At 42.5% G+C, this 18,964-nt stretch overlaps 1 protein-coding gene across 8 annotated transcripts in view; it reads left to right on the top strand.

Moving 5' to 3' along the window:
- tpk1 (thiamin pyrophosphokinase 1) overlaps positions 1-18,964 on the top strand; it is a 369,053-nt gene that overhangs the window by 349,778 nt on the left and 311 nt on the right. The window lies entirely within an intron of this gene.

Below are 18,964 nucleotides of genomic sequence, written 5' to 3'. Positions count from 1 at the left end.
ACCATCACCCTCTTTCTCCTGCCACTAAGCCAATTTTGGATCTAATTTGTCAAATTGCCCTGGATCCCTTCTTGACCAGTTTGCCATGCGAGACCTTGCCAAAAGCCTTACTGAGGTCCATGTAGACTACATCAACTGCACTACCCTCATCTACACACCTAGTCACTTCCTCAAAAAACTCAGGCAAATTTGTTAGACATGATCTCCTGACAAAGCCATGCTGCCTATCCTTGATTAATCCTTGCCTCTCCAAGTGGAGATTAATTCTGTCCCTCAGAATTTTTTCCAAAGGTTTCCCTACCACTGATGTTAGACTCACTGGCCTAATTCCATGGCTTATCCCTACCACCCTTCTTGAATAACGGTACCACATTAGGTATCCTCCTGTCCTCTGGCACCTCTCCTGTGGCCAGAGTGGATTTGAAAATTAATGTCATGCCCCTCCAATCTCCTCCCTTGACTCCCACGGCAGCCTGGGATACATCTCACCTGGGCCTGGGGATTTCTCCACTTTTAAGCCTGCTAGAACTAGTAATACTTCCTCCCTTTCGATGCTAATTTGTTCAAGTATATCACAGCCCCTGCTCCCTGAATTCTATACCCACATCGTCCTTTTCTATAGTCAATACAAATCCCCAAAGTACTCATTTAAAACCTCACCTACATCTTCCAGCTCCTCACACAGATTGCCACTTTGGTCTCTAATGGGCCCTACTCTTTCCCTGATTATTCTCTTATAACCTTTAGATTTTCCTTTATTTTACCCACCAGTGTTTTTTCTTGCCCCCTCTTTGCTCTCCTAATTTATTTTTTAAGTAGCCCCTCTGTACTTTCTATACTGCTCTAGGGCTTCCGCTGTTTTGAGCCCTCGGTATCTACCATAAGTTTCCCTTTTTACCTTATCCAATCCTGCATATTCCTCGACATCCAGGGTTTTCTGGATTTGTTGGTCCCACCCTTCACCATGACGGGAACATGTTGGCCCTGCACTCTCACTATTTACTTTTAGAATGACTCCCACTGCTCCAATGTAGATTTTCCCACAAGTAGCTGCTCCCAGTCCACTTTGGCCAGATCCTGTCTTATCATATTAAACTCGGCCTTCCCCCAAATCAGAACCTTTATTTCCGGTCCATCTTTGTTCTTTTCCATAACTACCTTAAATCTTACAGAGTTATGGTCACTATCACCGAAATGCTCCCCCACTGGCACTTCTACCACTTGCCTGGCTTCGTTCCCTAAAAATAGGTCCAGCACCGCCCCCTCTCTTGTAGGAATTTCTACGTGCTGGCTTAAAAAGCTCTCCTGGATAATTTTAAGAATTCAGCCCCCTCTAAGCCTTTCACGTTTTGTCTATCCCAGTTAACATTGAGGAAGTTGAAATCTCCTATTGTTACCCTATTATTTTTACACTTCCCTGAGATTTGCCAGATATCTGCATTTCTATCTCTCCTTGACTGTTTGGGGGTCTATAGTACACTCCCAGCAATGTGATTGCCCCCTTTTTGTTTTTAAGTTCTACCCACATGGCCTCATTTGAGGAAGCTTCTAAGATATCATCCCTCCTTATTGCAGTAATTGACTCCTTGATCAATATTGCAACACCACCTCCTATTTTACACCCTCCCACCATCCCCGCCCCATCTCGCCTGAAGATTCTATACCTGAGAATACTGAGCTGCCAGTCTTGCCCTTTCCTTAACCATGCCTCCATGATAGCAATTGTATCATGTCATCATGTATTAGTCAACACCCTCAACTCATCTGCCTTACTCACAAGACTCCTTGCATTAAAATAAATACCATCCAGCCTTGCCATGCTCCCTTGTGCCTTAACTTGACTATATACATTCTGCCTTCCAGACTGACTTGGTTTTTCTTTTATACTTGTCTGTACATCACCCCGTATTATACCTCCACACTGTATCCCACTTCCCTGCCAAATTAGTTTAAACCCCCACCAATAACACTAGCAAATCCCCCCGTGAGGATGTTGGTCCCATTCCAGTTCAGGTGCAACCTGTCGGACTTGTACAGGTCCCACCTTCCCCAGAAACAGACCCAGTGATCCAGGAATCTTAAGCCCTCCCTCCTGCACCAACTCTTCAGCCACACATTCAGCTCTATCCGCCTATTCCTATGCTAACTGGCACATGGCACCACGGGGATCAAAGGTTACGGGGAGAAGGCAGGAGAATCGGGTTGAGAAACTTATCAGCCATGATTGAATGGCGGAGCAGACTCGATGAGCCAAATGGCCTAATTTCTGCTCCTATGTCATATGGTCTTATTACAAACTTGGAGGCGCTGCTTTTCAAACTGCTAAATTCTTGTTGCAGGACCCCATTCCACTTTCTACCTATGTTGTTGGTACCGATGTGAACCACAATCTCTTGGCTGTTCGTCCTCCCCCTTCAGAATGCCCTGCAGCCGTTCAGTGGCATCCTTGACCCTGGCCCCAGGGAGGCAACACGCCATCCTGGAGCCACGTCTGCGGCTGCAGAAACCCCTGTCTGCACTCCTCACTATTGAGTCTCCTACCACTATTGCTCTTCCTCTCTTTCTTCTCCCCCCTTGTGCAGCTGGGCTCTGGCTGCACTCCCCAGAGGAACCATCACTCTCATCATTTTCGAACACAGAAAAACTGTTCTTGAGTGAGATGCACTCTGGGGCTTTCCTGGCTACCTGCCTGCCTCTCTTCTTCTGACTGGTGGTCACCCATTCCTTCTCTAACTACATTTCCTTAAGCTGCGGGATGACCACATCTAAAAACGTGGCAACTACATAACTCTCAGCCTCGTAGATGCTGTGCCTCCAGCCGACACTCAAGCTTCAAAACCCGATGCTCAAGCTGGTCAAACCACCGGCATTTACTGTAGATGTGGTCACCCAGACTGCCAAGAGTGTCTAAGACTTTCCACATTCTGCAGGCCTTGCAACACACAGGAATGAGCTCCCCTGCCATACCTTTAATTAAAATACTCTTACTCTAAATTTAAGCCAAGTAGAAAATTATTTAAGTTTCTTTTTTAAAAAATAAAGCTAGAACTCTTACCTTTCCTTAATATAGCTTTAAAGTGGAGAAAAACAACTTACCCACTACCTACCAATTATCTCTGCTTTGCGCTGACATCACTTTCGCCAGCCATTTAGAACTCTGGCAGGGTTCCAGTTTTATCCCCTGAACTCGCTGTTTTCTCCACTGATCTCTCACTGTTTTATCCCCTGAACTGTTGCTGTTTTACCTCCCAAACTCTTGCTGTTTTATCTCCTGAAGTCTCGCTGTTTTACCTCCCGAACTCTTGCTGTTTTATCTCCTGAAGTCTCGCTGTTTTACCTCCCGAATTCTCGCTGTTTTATCTCCTGAACTCTCGCTGTTTTACCCCCGAACTCTCAGTGTTTTATCCCCTGAAATCTACCTGTTTTACCTCCTGAACTCTCATTGTTTTATCTCCTGAACTCTCACTGTTTTACCCCTGAACTCTCGCTCTTTTATCCCCTGAACTATTGCTCTTTTATCCCCTGAACTATTGCTGCCCCTAAACCATCCCTGTTCTTGCCCTGAACTCTCACTGTTCTATCTCCTGAACCCTCCCTGTTTGATCTACGGAACTCTTGCTGTTTTATCTCCTGAGCTCCCATTGTTTTATCTCCTGAACATCCATTGTTTAATCACCTGAAATCTCCCTGTTTTATTACCTGAACTCTGGCTGTGTTATCTCCTGACCTCTCACTGTTTTATCCCCTGAACTTTCGCTTTCTTATCCCCTGAACTCCCGTTGTTTCATTTCCTGAACTCTCGCTATTTTATCTTCTGAACTCTCACTGTTTTATCTCCCAAACTCTCCCTGTTTTATCCTCTGAACTCTTAGTGTTTTATCTCCTGAACTGTCGGTATTTAACCTCCTGAACTCTCCTTGTTTTATCCCCTGAACTCACTTGTTTTATCTCCCAACTTTTTCCTATTTTATCTCCCGAACTGTCACTGTTTTATCCCCTGGCTCTTGCTGTTTTTATCCCCTGAACTCTCACTGCTTTATCTGCCAAACTGTCCTTGTTTTATCCTCTGAACTCTTGGTGTTTTATCTCATGAACTCATGCTATTTAATCTCCTGAACTCTCTCTGTTTTGTCCCCTGAAATCTCGCTGTTTTATCTCCCAAACTCTCCCTGTTTTACCTCCCAAACTATCACTTATTTTATCTTCCAAACTCTTGCTGTTTTATCTTCCAAGCTCTCGCTGTTTTACCTCCGGAACTCTCACTGTTTTAGCTCCTGAAGTCTATCTGATTTATCCCCTGAACTCTCCCTGTTTTATCCCGTCAACTCTGTCTGTTTTATCCCCGAACTCTCATTGTTTTATTTCCCAAACTCTCACTGTTTTATCCCCTGAACTCTCGCTGTTTTATGTTCTGAACTCATGCTGTTTTACCCCCTGAGGTCTCGCTCTTTTACCCCCGAAGTCTTGCTGTTTTATCCTCTGAACACTCGATGTTTTATCTCCCGAACTCTCCTGGTTTCATCCCCTGAACTCTCGCTGTTTTATGTTCTGAACTCATGCTGTTTTACCCCCTGAGGTCTCGCTGTTTTACCCCCGAAGTCTTGCTGTTTTATCCTCCGAACACTCAATGTTTTATCTTCTGAACTCTACCTGTTTTATCCCCTGAACTCACCCTGTTATTTCTGCCAAACTTTCACCATTTTATCCCATGAGCTTTTGCTGTTTTATCTCCCGAGCTCTCGCTGTTTTACCTCCCAAACTCTCACTGATTTATCTCCTGAACTCTCGCTATTTTATCTCCTGAATTCTCGCTGTTTTATCTCGTGAACTCTCGCTGTTTTATTCCCTGAGCTTACACTGTTTTATCTGCTGAGCTCTCACTGTTTTAATTCCTGAACTCTCGCTGTTTTATCTCCCGAACTCTTGCTGTTTTATCTCCCGAACTCTTGCTGTTTTATCTTCTGAACTCTCGCTGTTTTATCTTGTGAACTCTCGCTGTTTTATTCCCTGAACTCTTGCTGTTTTATCTCCTGAACTCTCACTGTTTTATCTCCTGAATTCTCACTGTTTTATCTCCTGAACTCTCACTGTTTTATTTCCTGAACTCTTGCTGTTTTGTCTCCCAGACTCGCGCTGTTTTATGTCCTAAACGCTCCTCTGGGATAAATACCATCTATCCCTGAGGATTTATTTCCTTCGACCCTTTTTTGGTTATCGAGAACTTGCATATCATTCATAATAATGTTGTTGATTTTACTTTGGTTCTCTTTGTTTGAGAACCACATGTTGCCCGTACTTTCTGTCTGGATACTTGGAGGAAGTAATCATTCGGAATATTGACTATTTTGCCCTTCAATCATACATCATTTAATTGGTGTTCAATAAACAACTCATACAGAAGTCAATTGATATGCTTCTGTTAAGTAAAACCTGGATAAATTCAAACACAGATCAGTTAAGCTGAACCTTGTATTTATGTGGAGTGCCTTTTGTATATTTGTACAATTTCTGAAGTGCAACAAGAAGACACTATGGACAGGAAAAGCAAATTTGAAATACATTTTGACAGTATTTATAGAGAAAGATTGATGTTCATTTTAAAGAGGTCAGAGTCATTGATGTGAATTATTTTGTGGTAACCATTCACCTCTTCATTGGACACATTTTATAAGCAAAAGACATTTATATATTTGCAATATTTAAAACATCATGTTTGTCTATGTATTAGGCACTGTAATAAATGTAATCTATTTATTAAATAAGAATATGAATCTTCACTAGATAGATAATAAATAAATGGCAAGGATTACTCTGCTCCTGACCTCATTACAGCCTTGGTTCAAACATGGACAAAGGAGCTGAACTCCTGAGGTGAGGTGAGAGTGACTGCCTTTGACATTATGGCAGCGTTTGATCAAATGTGGCACCAAGGAGCCCTAGCAAAACTGGAGTCAATGGGAATCAGGGGGAAAACTCTCCACTGGTTGGCATCATACCTAGCACAAAGGAAGATGGTTGTGGTTGTTGGAGGTCATTCATTTCAGTCCCAGGACATCACTGCAGGAGTTCCTCAGCGTAGTGTCCTAGGCCCAAACATCTTCAGCTGCTTCATCAACGACCTTCCCTCCATCATAAGGTGAGAAGGGGGCTGTTCGCTGATGACTGCATAATGTTCAGCACCATTCGCAACTCCTCAGATAATGACAGTCCATATCCATATGCAGCAAGACCAGGACAACATTTAGGCTTGGGCTGACAAGTTCAAGTAACATTTGCATCACACAAGTGCCAGGCAATTACCATCGCCAGCAAGAGAGAATCCAAGCATCTCCCCTCATCATTTATTGGCATTACCAGCGCTGAAACCCCACTATCAATATCCTGGGGGTTACCATTGACCAGATGCTGAACTGGACTAGCCATGTAAACACTGTGGCTACAAAAGCAGGTCAGAGGCTGGCAATTCTGCGGCGAGTAACCCACCTCCTGACTCCCCAAAGCTTGTCTACCATCTATAAAGCACAAGTCAGGAGTTGGATGGAATACTCTCCACTTGCCTGGTTGAGTGCTCCAACAACACTCAAGAAGCCTGACACCATCCCGGACAAAGTATCCTGCTTGATTGGAGCCCCATCCACCACCTTAAGCATTCACTCCCTCCACCACCAGCACAGTGGCAGCAGTGTGTACCATCTACAAGGTGCGCTGCAGCAACTCACCAAGGCTCCTTCAACAGCACCTTCAAAACCTACGACCTCCACCACCTCGATGTACAAGGGTTGTAGATGCATGGGAACTCCACCGACCTGACTTGGAATTATATTGCTGTTCCTTCACTGTCGCTGGATCAAATTCCTGGAACACCCTCCCTAACAGCACTGTGCGTGTACCAACACTACATGGCCTGCAGTGGTTCAAGAAGGTGGCTCACCAGCACCTTCTCAAGGGCAATTGGGGATGGGTACTAAATGCTGGCCTAGCCAGCAATGTCCACACCCCGTGAAAAAAGTATATATATGTAAATAATCTATTCCAATGCTGTCCTCACCGGTCATTCTTGGATACGTCTATTCTTGGAGACGTCAACTTATGCAAATCTCTCCAGTCTGGATCCTAACTTGCATCAAGTCCTTTTCACCCCTTGTTAGCAGGTGTCTCAAATTTAAAATTCTTCTACTTGTATTCAAATCTCTTGCTCTGTAACTTTATCCAACCCTACAGCCCTCCAATTCTGACCTCTTGTACATCCCTAATTTCCTTCTCTCCTCCATTGGTGGCCGTGCCTTCAACTGTCCAGGCCCTAAGCGCTGGACTTTCGTTCCTAAACCTCTTTATCTCTCTCTTCTCCTTCATGATGTTCCTTAAAATTTACTTCTTTGAACAAGCTTTTATACACCTGTACTAACATCTCCTTATGGGTCTCAGTATCAAATTCTGTCTGATAATGCTGTGGTGAATTGTCTTGGGACACTATGTTAAAAACATTATATAAATGTAAGTTGTTGTTGTACAGTTCAAGATATCATCTTTCTTTACACTGCAAAACCAATCAACCAAAATGTTTTATATTTTATTTAAATGATAGCAAATGTGAAGGTATTTTGTTTACAGCAGACAATTTTATTTTTAAAAAAACTAAAGAACTGCATGCCATTTCGTGTGTTTCAAGGATTTTTTTAGTGCCAGTTGTTTTCAATAACATCGGTGGCAGTGATTGATTGCTGTGATTTTACATAATTATTTTTACTTACAAAATGTTGTTCATGCGTAACTTTACATGCCAACACATAATTATGACACATCACTTTAGGGACTCCTTGAATATGGGTTTTTAATCCCAATGGGAACTAATGCATTGTATTGATGTACAGAGTTGGGGCTTGGTTCTTAGGGATTTACACATGTAGACCATCTGCAAGGAGGTCATGTGTATCTAATGACTGTGGTCTGCCTGCGCTGTAACATTAGTACTTGATAAAACTTCCTTGAGTGGTTACCACATTATCCTACTATTGAAAGTGATAACTATTGACCACTATATTTTAGAAATTAATAATCAATACAATAATGTGCATTAATTTAACATTATAAAAAAATTCATTCCATTGAAAAATGTCAGCTTTTATACTTTGTAACAAAGGGATAATCAAAATTGAGTTTAAAAAGCTGGATAATGATTAGTCACTGTAAATTTAGTCAGATTTAGGTTTCTACTGATGCTGCAGTAAATGTTTAAAATTTGCTGCCACGAGATTCCATAATCAAAAACCTTCCTAAGTGGTTGACATTCATTGTGTGTTCTCAGTGAATAAATGCTTTTCAGTGCAGAATTCCTCAGCACCTGTTTTCAGTACAGAATTCCCCTGTACTAATGCTGGAATGTTGTCAGGGCCCATAGCCTTTGCAGTATCCAGTGCCTTCAGCCATTTCTTGATGTCACGTAGAGTGAATCAAGTTGGCTGAAGACTGGCATCTGTGATGCTGGGGACCTCCAGGGGAGGCCAAGATGGGTCATCCCACTCAGCTCTTCTGGCTGAAGATTGTACCAAATGCTTCAGCTTTATCTTTTGCACTGATGTGCTGGGCTCCTCCATCATTGAGGATAGAGATACTTGTGGAACCTCCTCCTCCTCCAGTGAGTTGTTTAATTGTCCACCACCATTTGCGACTTGATGTGGCAGGACTGCAGAGTTTAGATCTGATCCGTTGGTTGTGGGATCTCTTCGCTCTATCACTTGCTGCTTATGCTGTTTGGCACACAAGTAGTCCTGTGTTATAGATTCACCAGGTTGCCACCTCATTTTTAGGCATGCCTGGTGCTGCTCCTGGCATGCCGTCCTGCACTCTTCATTAAATCAGGCTTGATCCCCTGGCTTTATGGTAATGGTAGAGTGGGAGATATGCCAGGCCATGAGGTTGCAGATTGTATTCGAGTGCAATTTTGCTGCTGCTGATGGCCCACAGCGCCTCATGGATGCCCAGTCTTGAGTTGCTAGATCTGTTCGAAATCTATCCTATTTAGCACGTTGGTAGTGCCACACAACACGATGGTGGGTATCCTCAATATGAAGGTGGGACTTCATCTCCACAACGACTCTACGGTGGTCACTCCTACCGATACTCAGAATCACAGAGTCTTAACGTCACAGAAGGAGGCCATTTGGCCCATCATGTTTGCACCGGCTCTCCAAATGAGTATTATGATCTAGTGTCATTACCCTGCCTTTTCCCCGTACCCTTGCACATTGTTTCTATTCAAATAATCCTCCAACGTCCTCTTGAATGCCTCGATTGAACCTGCCTCCACCACACTTCCAGGCAGTGCACTCCCGACCCGAACCACTCATTGTGTGAAAAAGAAATTTCTCATGTCACACTTGCTTCTTTTGAAAATCACTTTAAATCTGTGCCCTCTCATTCTTGATCCTTTAATGAGTGGGAACAGCTTCTCCCTATCTACTCTGTCCAACCCCCTCATGATTTTGAACACCTCTATCAAATCTCCTCTCAGCTTTCTTCTCTCCAAGGAAAAGAGTCCCAACCTCTCCAATCTATCCTCATAGCTGAAGTTTCTCATCCCTGGAACCATTTTTGTAAATCTCTTCTGCACTGTCTCCAATGTATTCACATTTTTCCTATAATATGGTGGCCAGAACTGTAGAAAATATTCCAGCTGAGGTCTAACACGTGTCTTATATAAATTCAGCATAAGCTCCCTGCCCTTGTGCTCTATGCCCCTATTAATAATGCCCAGGATACTGTATGCTTTATTAACTGCTCTCTCCACCTGTCCTGCCACCTTCAATGATCTATGCACATATACACCCAAGTCATTCTGCTCCTGCACCCCCTTCAAAATGTCACCCCATATTTTATATTAACTGTCCATGTTCCTCCTACCAAAATGCATCACCTCACACTTCTCCGCATTGAACTTCATCTGCCATCTATATGCCCACTCCACCAACTTGTCTATGTCCTCTTAAAGTTCCACATTGTCCTGCTTGCAGTTCACAACACTCCAAGCTTCGTATCATCCTCAAACTTTGAAATTGTCCCCTGCCTACCAAGATCTAGATCATTGAAAAAAACAGGAAAAGCAGGGGTCCCAATACTGACCACTGGGGAATTCCACTTCAGCCTGAAAAATATCCATTGACCACTACTCTCTGTTTCTTATTTTTCTACCAATTTTGTATCCACATTGCAACTGTCCCTTTTATTGCATGAGCAATAGCTTTTCTCACAAGTTGGTTGTGTGGCACTGTGTAAAATGCCTTTTCAAAGTCCATGTACACCACACCAACAGCATTACCCTCGTCGACCTTTTCTGTTGCCTCTTCAAAAAACTCCAGCAAGTTAGTTAAACACGATTTCCCCTTTAGAAATCCATGCTGGGTCTTCCTTATCAGCCCATATTTTTCCATGTGACTACTAATTTTATCCTGAATAATTGTTTCTAGAATCTTGCCCAACACTGAAGTTAAACCGACTGGTCTGTAATTGCTGGGCTTATCCTTACAACCTTTTTTGAACAAGAGCGCAATGTTTGCAATTCTCCTGTCCTCTGGCACCTCCCCTGAGTCTAGGGAAGACTGAAAGATTATGGCCAGTGCCTCTGCAATTTCTACTCTCCTTTCCTTCAATATCTCATCCAGTCCCAGTGTCTTTTCAACTTTGAAGTACCGACAGTTTATCCAACACTCCATCCTTATCAATTTTGAACCCTTCTAGCAACAGAGTTTCCTCGTCTGTCACCATGGCAGATGCATCTGCAGCGGGCAGGTTGGTGAGGATGAGGCCAAGTATGTTTTCCCCTCTTGTTGATTCCCTCACCACCTGCTGCAGACCCATTCTAGCAGCTAGATCATTTATGACTCGGCCAGCTGAGTCAGTTGTGGCGCTACCGAGCCACTCTTGGTGATGGGTGTTGAAGTTCCCCATCTCTGGCTAGGATCAAAGGTCCATACAGACTGAGAGGCCTGTAGTTGTGCCCCTTCGCCACCATCATGAATTTCTGGCTGATCCTGGAGAGCAGCAGTTAGAAGGTCCCAAGACTCAAAAGTTTGTCGTGGGATTAGGGAATGTAAGTCTATTTGACCTGAACTGGAGCCTTTTTGTTTCTTTAGATTTCTGCCTAGACTCCACAGAGCCTCAGCTATATTGGAGGATTTTGGTACAAGTCCTATTGTTAGTTTTCTTGGGGCATCACTTAATTTGAGTGCCCCATGGGTAAAGTCATAAGAAAGTAAGGCGGGGATGAGGATTTCCACCTCATTACCATCCTTACATTTTGTTAAGGTGATTGGTATTTTACCACAGGTCACCACCCTATTTCTTCTTCACTCTACCTGGAAACTGGGCATTCCATAAGTGGAACAAAACTTACCCTCTTTTAGAAGGGAATTTGATTCGGTCCGAAAATGGGTATGGGAGGGAGCAGGAGAGTGGGATTTGATCAGGTTGCTCACTTGAAGAATAAACACCAGAGCAAACTTGTTGGCCAATTGAGCAATTTTGTTATTCAAATATATGTTATAAACCAGCAAGTGAGCCACCATTGTGTCTCAAATTAGTCCTAATCATATATGCAGCCAAAGCTTGGAATAAGCAACATTATGCCAAATGTTTGGTGATTATATCAGCTAAGGCCTAATACCATAAATTTAAGCACAGTGGCAAACCTGTACAGACATTGGATACTGTACATAGCATGCTGCTGGTGGAGATACTGAGAAGGTGTTACGAGTCAACCTTGGTTTACACCATTGACTAACTGTGTGTGCACGCACTTTCCAATTTTAAAACATTTTCAACCCATCATTAGAAGAATGTTAATGATGGGGAATGGTGCATTTTGGGGTACCCAGTGGCAGCGCAGAAAACAGCCAGGAAGTAAAATTTGTTGCTTCATTCTGCATTTTGGCCTGGAGTTTGGCCTTTTCCAAAAATAACAACACTATAATGTGCCCCATTAATTCTGGGAACCTATTCCAAAATCAAACCATAAATGTGTCTCTTTTTGACTGTATTTTGATTCAGTTCACATTTCCATGGAGGGAGGAGGTGTAGAGAAGAGAATCACAGCACACCAATTGTTACAATATGAGATTGTTTACTGCAATTCAACAAATCTGAATTAGATTTGGGATCATCTTCCACTCTGGCAGTATATAGGCAGTATATTTTGAAACTGTCCAAAGAGGTGTCTTGCAAATCATGAAGGAAATTATTCATCTTCCTTGGAAGCTTGGTAATGCAAAAAAAAACGATGCTATTTGAATCCTGCAGGAACTTTTTTTTTAAAAGGCAACTATGGCTCAGATGTGGCAGAGAGTTTTTACAAACAACAGGAGAGGCCATTGAGCCCATCGAACCCATGCTGGGTTCAACATTTAGTGATCAAGATGCTAGGCCCTTTTTGGAAGCAAGGTGTCCCATAATACCTTCCTCTTGTCAAAATAAAAGTAGATTTGCAGGAATATTGGTTCCTATCCGGTATACCATGTACAAGATGCACTGCAGCAACTCGCCAAAGCTCCTTTGACAGCACCTTCCAAACCCATGACCTCTACCACTTAGAAGGACAAGGGCAGCAGATGCAGGGAATACAGATGCATGCATATCACCTGAAAGTTCCCCTCCAAACCACATGTGATCCTGACTTGGAACTAGACCATGTTCTTTCAGTGTCACTGGGTCAAAATCCTGCAACTCCCTCCCTAACAGCACTGTAGGTGTACCTACAGCACATGGACTGCAGCAGTTCAAGAAGGCGGCTCACCACCACCTTCTCATAAGCAATTAGGGATGGGCAATAAATGCTGCCAAGCTAGCAACGTCCACATCCCATGAATGAGTAAATTAAAAAAAGTAGATTTGCAGGAGAACTGGTTCCCATGTCACATTCTTATTTTTAAGGAGTTGGGTAGCGGAGGTGGTTGGTTGCAGTTGGTTTACATGTTATAATGTCAGTTTGAGTTCAAGCTGCTTAAAGATACTGTCAATTTGGAAGCTTTAATTTAGATAATGTAATACAGTAAATGTTCACCGATAGAAACTGGATGTTTGTTAATTGAAATATCTGTTGTTTGGTCTCTCCCTGTGTTTTGAAGGTCAACATTTAGCTACATATCCAGTACTTCAGAATTTATCTAGAACAATTGACATTTCATGTTATTTTAATTTACAGAAGATTTTAAATCATCCCCTTAAATCTATGGACATTTACAGGAATCACAATATCCCGTTGCAAATATCCAACCTGTGTACAGTGTAGTACGGTAACTAGCCTGGGCAACCAATCAAAATTACTTTCATTTTCGCTGTAATATTGGGTTTAGGGTCATAATCTGTGTCACCCAGTTATTAGAAAATAATGTACTACTAGCGATGAATTAGATAACCTGTCAAAATAACTTCTACTGAATTTCTTTTCTGGGAGATTAAAGCAAGTGACTGATTCAAAGTACCTATTTAATTACTAACGTGATTGGATGTTATAATGTGTAGCTACAATATCACCAGTATTTCTATTTTTACTTCCTCACTAAAACGTTACAGCGTTGTACAGTAGAATTGAAGTACCTCTGCCTACAGAAAGCTACTTTGCCACTTCAGTTTTACTAAGATTGGCTAGCTGTCAATTTGTCTGCTTTGCATAATTTCTTCATATCCACTACACTCAAGATTGTGCACAAAGATGTATTAAAAAATTCCACAATGCTGAACACTAATGTTATACAAATGGGGGTGCCCTTCCAACCAGTGCATCTTCTAGGACAGCCAGCATTCCCAAATTAAATCAATCTTGGTTTTCCACAATATAATATATCTAATTTGGTGCTGTTTTAAATTTTTGGTATCATCAATAAGAGAGGTTTTGACTCTCAATGGTTCAGCCAAAACAGGATAGTATTAGAAATAAAAACATAAAATGCTGGAAAAACTCAGCAGGTCTGAAAGCATCTGTGGAGAGAGAAACAGAGTTAACGTTTCGAGTCCATATGATTCCTCTTCAGAGCTTCTGACCTTCTCTTGTAGCCACAGTATTTATGTGGCTAGTCCAGTTTAGTTTCTGGACAGTGGTAACCCCAGGATGTTGATAGTGGGAACCCCAGGATGTTGATAGTGGGGGATTCACCGATGGTAATGCCATTGAATGTCGAGGGCAGTGGTTAGATTCTCTCTTGTTGGAGATGATCATTGCCTGGCACTTGTATGGCGTGAATGTTACTTGCCTGCCCAAGCCTGGATATTGTCCCGGTCTTGCTGCATTTGGACATAGACTGCTTCAGTATCTGAAGAGTTGCGAATGTTGCTGAACATTGTGCAATCATCAGCAAACATCCCCACTTCTGATCTAATGATGGAAGGAAGGTCATTGATGAAATAGCCGAAGGAGGTTGGGCCTAGGACACTACCCTGAGGAACTCCTGCAGTGATGTCCTGAAGGTGAAATGATTGACCTCCAACAACTACACCATCTTTCTTTGTGCTAGGTATGAGTCCCACAGGAGTCCCACAGAAAAGAATATTAAGTTTTTAAATGTAGCAGTATAAATTATGCCATTTGTAACTTTATTGTTCAAAAGTAAGTCTGTTTTGTGCTTCTCACACAGCAGCAGAGCGTTATTCCCAATAAGTTGAGATCAACCCTAAAGCTTTGTTAATATTTTATTTCAGTTACTGTTCCCAAAATATGTTTGAGCTTCTTGTTCTCCCTTGTTTAGACATGGACCTCCACATTACTTCCTTTAATTGCTTTACCCGCTCTTTGCTTCATAAAGCACTCTTTTTCCACCGGGAGCAGCCATCTTTCTAGTTAGTAACACCTTAAAAATTCCTTTCAGTGGGGAACTGAAGAATAAACCCTGGGGCATTTACTTTGGTCAGATACAATATATGGTTTGAAATCATTTCTTTCCTTTCCTCCTTTTTGTGAACACTACATTTTAAGTACAGAATATTTATTTTCCCCTCTTGTAAATGCAATAAAATGTGACTTCTTGAAAATTAATAGGTTATATAAGGCTAAATGGGGATGGTACCTTAGTACCACCTGCCTGAGCAAGGGGAACAGAAGTTAGGATTCCCCCACTATCCAAAATATACGAGGACAGGATCAGATCCATTTGTGGTACTTGCACCTCACCTTACCCCACTGCTTCCACCCCCACCCCCACCCTGCATGAAACTGACTTTAAATAGATAGAGTTCTATATTTGTGAATCTTGGCTGAGTGGTAGTAGTTCAAGCCCCACTATGCCACTCCAGAAATTTGTTAGGATAAATAGTTCACAAGATTGTGGCTTAAACAAATTTATTAAGGTAAATGGCTAAGTGAACTGGATCAGGCACCAGGTCTCTGAGTATTAACCTTTACCTGGGACACTAGTGCTGGTTATCCATCAGATGGAATGCCCAATTTTGACAACACGAATATGAAACATTTTTCCAAAAAAAGATTGAAGCAAAGGCAATTTTAAAATGTGTCTATTAAACTTTTGAAAGAGCTGCCAATCAAACATATAGATGTGGGTACTTGAATTGAAAGTCTTGACCCTCAATCACTTGCTATATGCAGCGAGATGGATTTTACTCTTCAGCATTGGGCATAGGCACGTATCACAATTTGATAGAAACTGCACACAATTTCCTCCCGTTTAATTTAATGGGGATGGAAGGGAATTGTGTCAGGTGTGTTCCTTAGTTTGGATAAACACTTATACCCTTCCCCCACCCCCATTCCCTCTCCCCACCACCACCCAAGCTTTTACTATAAGTCAGTACAGGGAAAAATCCATCTACATCCACCCTCTGAGATTTTAAGGCCAATTGGAACTAACATCTGGGTATCCCACCACTTCCCCTCAGGTGCAAATCAGGCTCACCATCCTGTAGCCCCAGGAAAACTGGGGTTTATTTTTTCCATTCAAGTCCTTGATCAGCGAGGGACCCTAAAAGCAGACCGTGGATTCATGGAAGGTAGTGGAGAGGTAAAGTTGAGTAGCGTCAGCACAACTATGAAAGCCCACTCCATGTTTGAAATATCAAAGAACAATAATGATGAACAGAAAAGTTGGAAAACCTGAGGTGACTGGAGAAACCATCACAAGAGAGAATCCAACCATTGCCCTTTGATGTTCAATGGCATTACCATCACTGAATTCCCCACTATCAGCATTCTGGGGGTTACCATTGACCAGAAACTGAACTGGACCAGCCATATAAATACTGTAGCTACAAGGTTAGGTCAGGGGCTGGGAATCATGTGACAAGTAACTCACTTCCTGACTCCCCAAAGCCTGTCCACAAGGCACAAGCCAGGAGTGTGATGAAATACTCCCCACTTGCCCGGATGAGGGCAGCTCCCACAATACTCAAGAAGCTTGGCACCATCCAGGACATATCAGCCCACTTGATTGGCACCACATCCACAAACATTCACTCCCTCCACCACCAACACACAGTGGCAGCAGTGTGTACCATCTACAAGATGCACTGCAGGAATTCACCAAGGTTCCTTAGACAGCACCTCCCAAATCCACAACCACTACCATCCAGAAGGACAAGGGCAGCAGATGGATGGGAGCACCACCACATGGAAGTTTCCTTCCAAGTCACTTACTATCCTGACTTGGAAATATATCGTCATTCCTTCACTGTAGCTGGGTCAAAATCCTGGAACTGCCTTCCTAACAGCATTGTGGGCGTACCTACACCACATGGACTGCAGCGGTTCAAGAAGACAGCTCACCACCACCTTCTGAAGGGCAGCTAGGAATGAGCAACAAATGCTGGCATAGCCTGCGATGCCCACATCCCGTAAATTAATTTTTAAAAAAGAGAATATGGTTACATAAATGTAGATAGGACTAGGACCATGACAGTATGGAGGGAAATAAAGGACAATAATGTGGTCAGCCATATAAGAAGTAGAATCAGTAGTAAGCTGCAGGTCCTCTCAATCTTGCATTTCCACCTATACCTCGATTCACCTGGTATCCAAAAAATCGTTTCAATCTCTGTCTTGAATATACTCATCAACTGAACATAGCTCTCTGGTATAGAGATTTCCAAAGATTCACAACCCTTTCAATGAAGAAATTTCTCATCTTATCTCAATGACTGACCCCTTAGCTTGACACTATCCCTAGATCTAAACTCTCCAGCGAGAGCCAATAGCCTCTCAGCATCTACCCCGCCAACCCTTCAAAGAATTTTATACATTTCAATGAGATCACCTTGCATTCTTCTATATTCCAGAGGTTTAGTCTACCCTATGTCCTATCTCCCCTCATAAGTCAATCCTCTCATCCAATGAACCTCATGACATACCATCCAAGGCAAGTACTGTATATCTTTCCTTAGATATGAAGATCAAAAGGGTACATTAGCACTTTAAGTGTGGACTTAGGAAAGCTCTACGTAATTGCAGCTAGACTTGCTTACTCTTATACTCCAACCCACTTGTAAAGGACAATTTAATTAATGACTTACTAATTGCTCACTGTACCAGATTAACTTTATTTGTTTACAAATCCCTCTGAATTTAACATTTACTATTCACAAAACTTTAAAAGTTGCTTTTCCATTCCATATAAAGTGGATAATTTCACACATTATACCCCATCTGCCACCTTCTTGCCCAATCATTTAATCAGTCCTTATCCTTTTACAGCCTCTTTACATCCTCATTTACTTTCCCACTTTGCTTTGCATCACCAGAAAACATTGAAACGTTCGGTCCCTCTTGATTTTAAACTGTGTACATAGCCTGTAAGAATCCACATTTTGCACTCCAGCGTTTCAAAGTTTAGTCACTCACCTTTTTCCTGGTTACACAAAACCAATTTACATAATGGTCTTACACTGCCTGACAGCACCATCTCCTGGCAGAAATCTAAGGCACACAGACACTCTGGGTCAGCAGGGCCCAGCTCCCACTAAAATAGATGGATGGGTAGGGAATAAATCCTCAATTGCTCTTCCAGCCTCCATCACCTGAAAGCAAAGTGGTCAGCTAGACTGTTAACAATATGAATAATTCCTATTCAAAAAGGTAGCAGAGCAACTTATCCCCATGTAATCACACTTACCCCATGTAACCACACTCCTACAAGGAGTCAGCAAGTTCAAGGAAAAGAAAAACAATAAATTCAGTTTCAAAAGCACCAGAAAGACTGTGCTCCTCCATTGCTGTAGAAAAACTTAAGCAGAGGGTTTTTTATGTTTGACATTGAGGTTAACAATCCATTCAATTTCTTCAGCTGAATAGTTGTGATGCCATCAGGAATGGATCTCTCAGGGCAGTTCAGGTTGTAGCCAATGGCCTGAGTTTCACAATTTAAGCTAAATCATTATTGAAGCAAGTGGCCCACATCTTCCCTGGCCTATCCTTGAGGGTTGTCCTGATTTTTCGTGGAAGGTTGAAACCTAGGACTTCATCGCTCAAGTCAGGTACCAGTTGTAGTTGGTGATATTTGCAGTCACCCAAGAGGTGCACTTGTCATCCATTTGTAGGGCGTGGTGTGGACTAAGAGGGACTACGGGATTTCAGACAGGTGTATTTTTTGAGGTCCTATGTCAATGGAAATGCTTTGTTGCCTGACAGCAGGTGCTTTACTTTAACAACAATGTTTTCCCTGTAGTCATCAGTTTGATGTGTGCAGGCACAGGAAACCACTCCAGCGGTGTTGGTTTCAACCGCCCAGAAATAATCCTCATGACTTTCCGGAGGTGGCTAACTACCATAATTGTGTGCTGGCTCCTGAGCAAAGTTGGTAGATATCTACCTCTGCAAAGTCATGAGAATTAGTATTGCTGGCAGTGTTTGCTTAGGGTGGTATTTTGGTAAAGTTACCCACTTCCTTTATTTCTCTACATCTATGTGATGTCTGCAGCTAAAGTGGAGCATGCCATTCATGATTATATCCTCAGTAGGAAAAGCTGCAGCTGCCAT

This window comes from Cetorhinus maximus, chromosome 3 (genome assembly GCF_964194155.1).
Source record: "Cetorhinus maximus chromosome 3, sCetMax3.hap1.1, whole genome shotgun sequence".
NCBI classification, from domain to species: Eukaryota; Metazoa; Chordata; class Chondrichthyes; order Lamniformes; family Cetorhinidae; genus Cetorhinus; species Cetorhinus maximus.
This window is presented reverse-complemented; position numbering and strand designations above follow the sequence as displayed.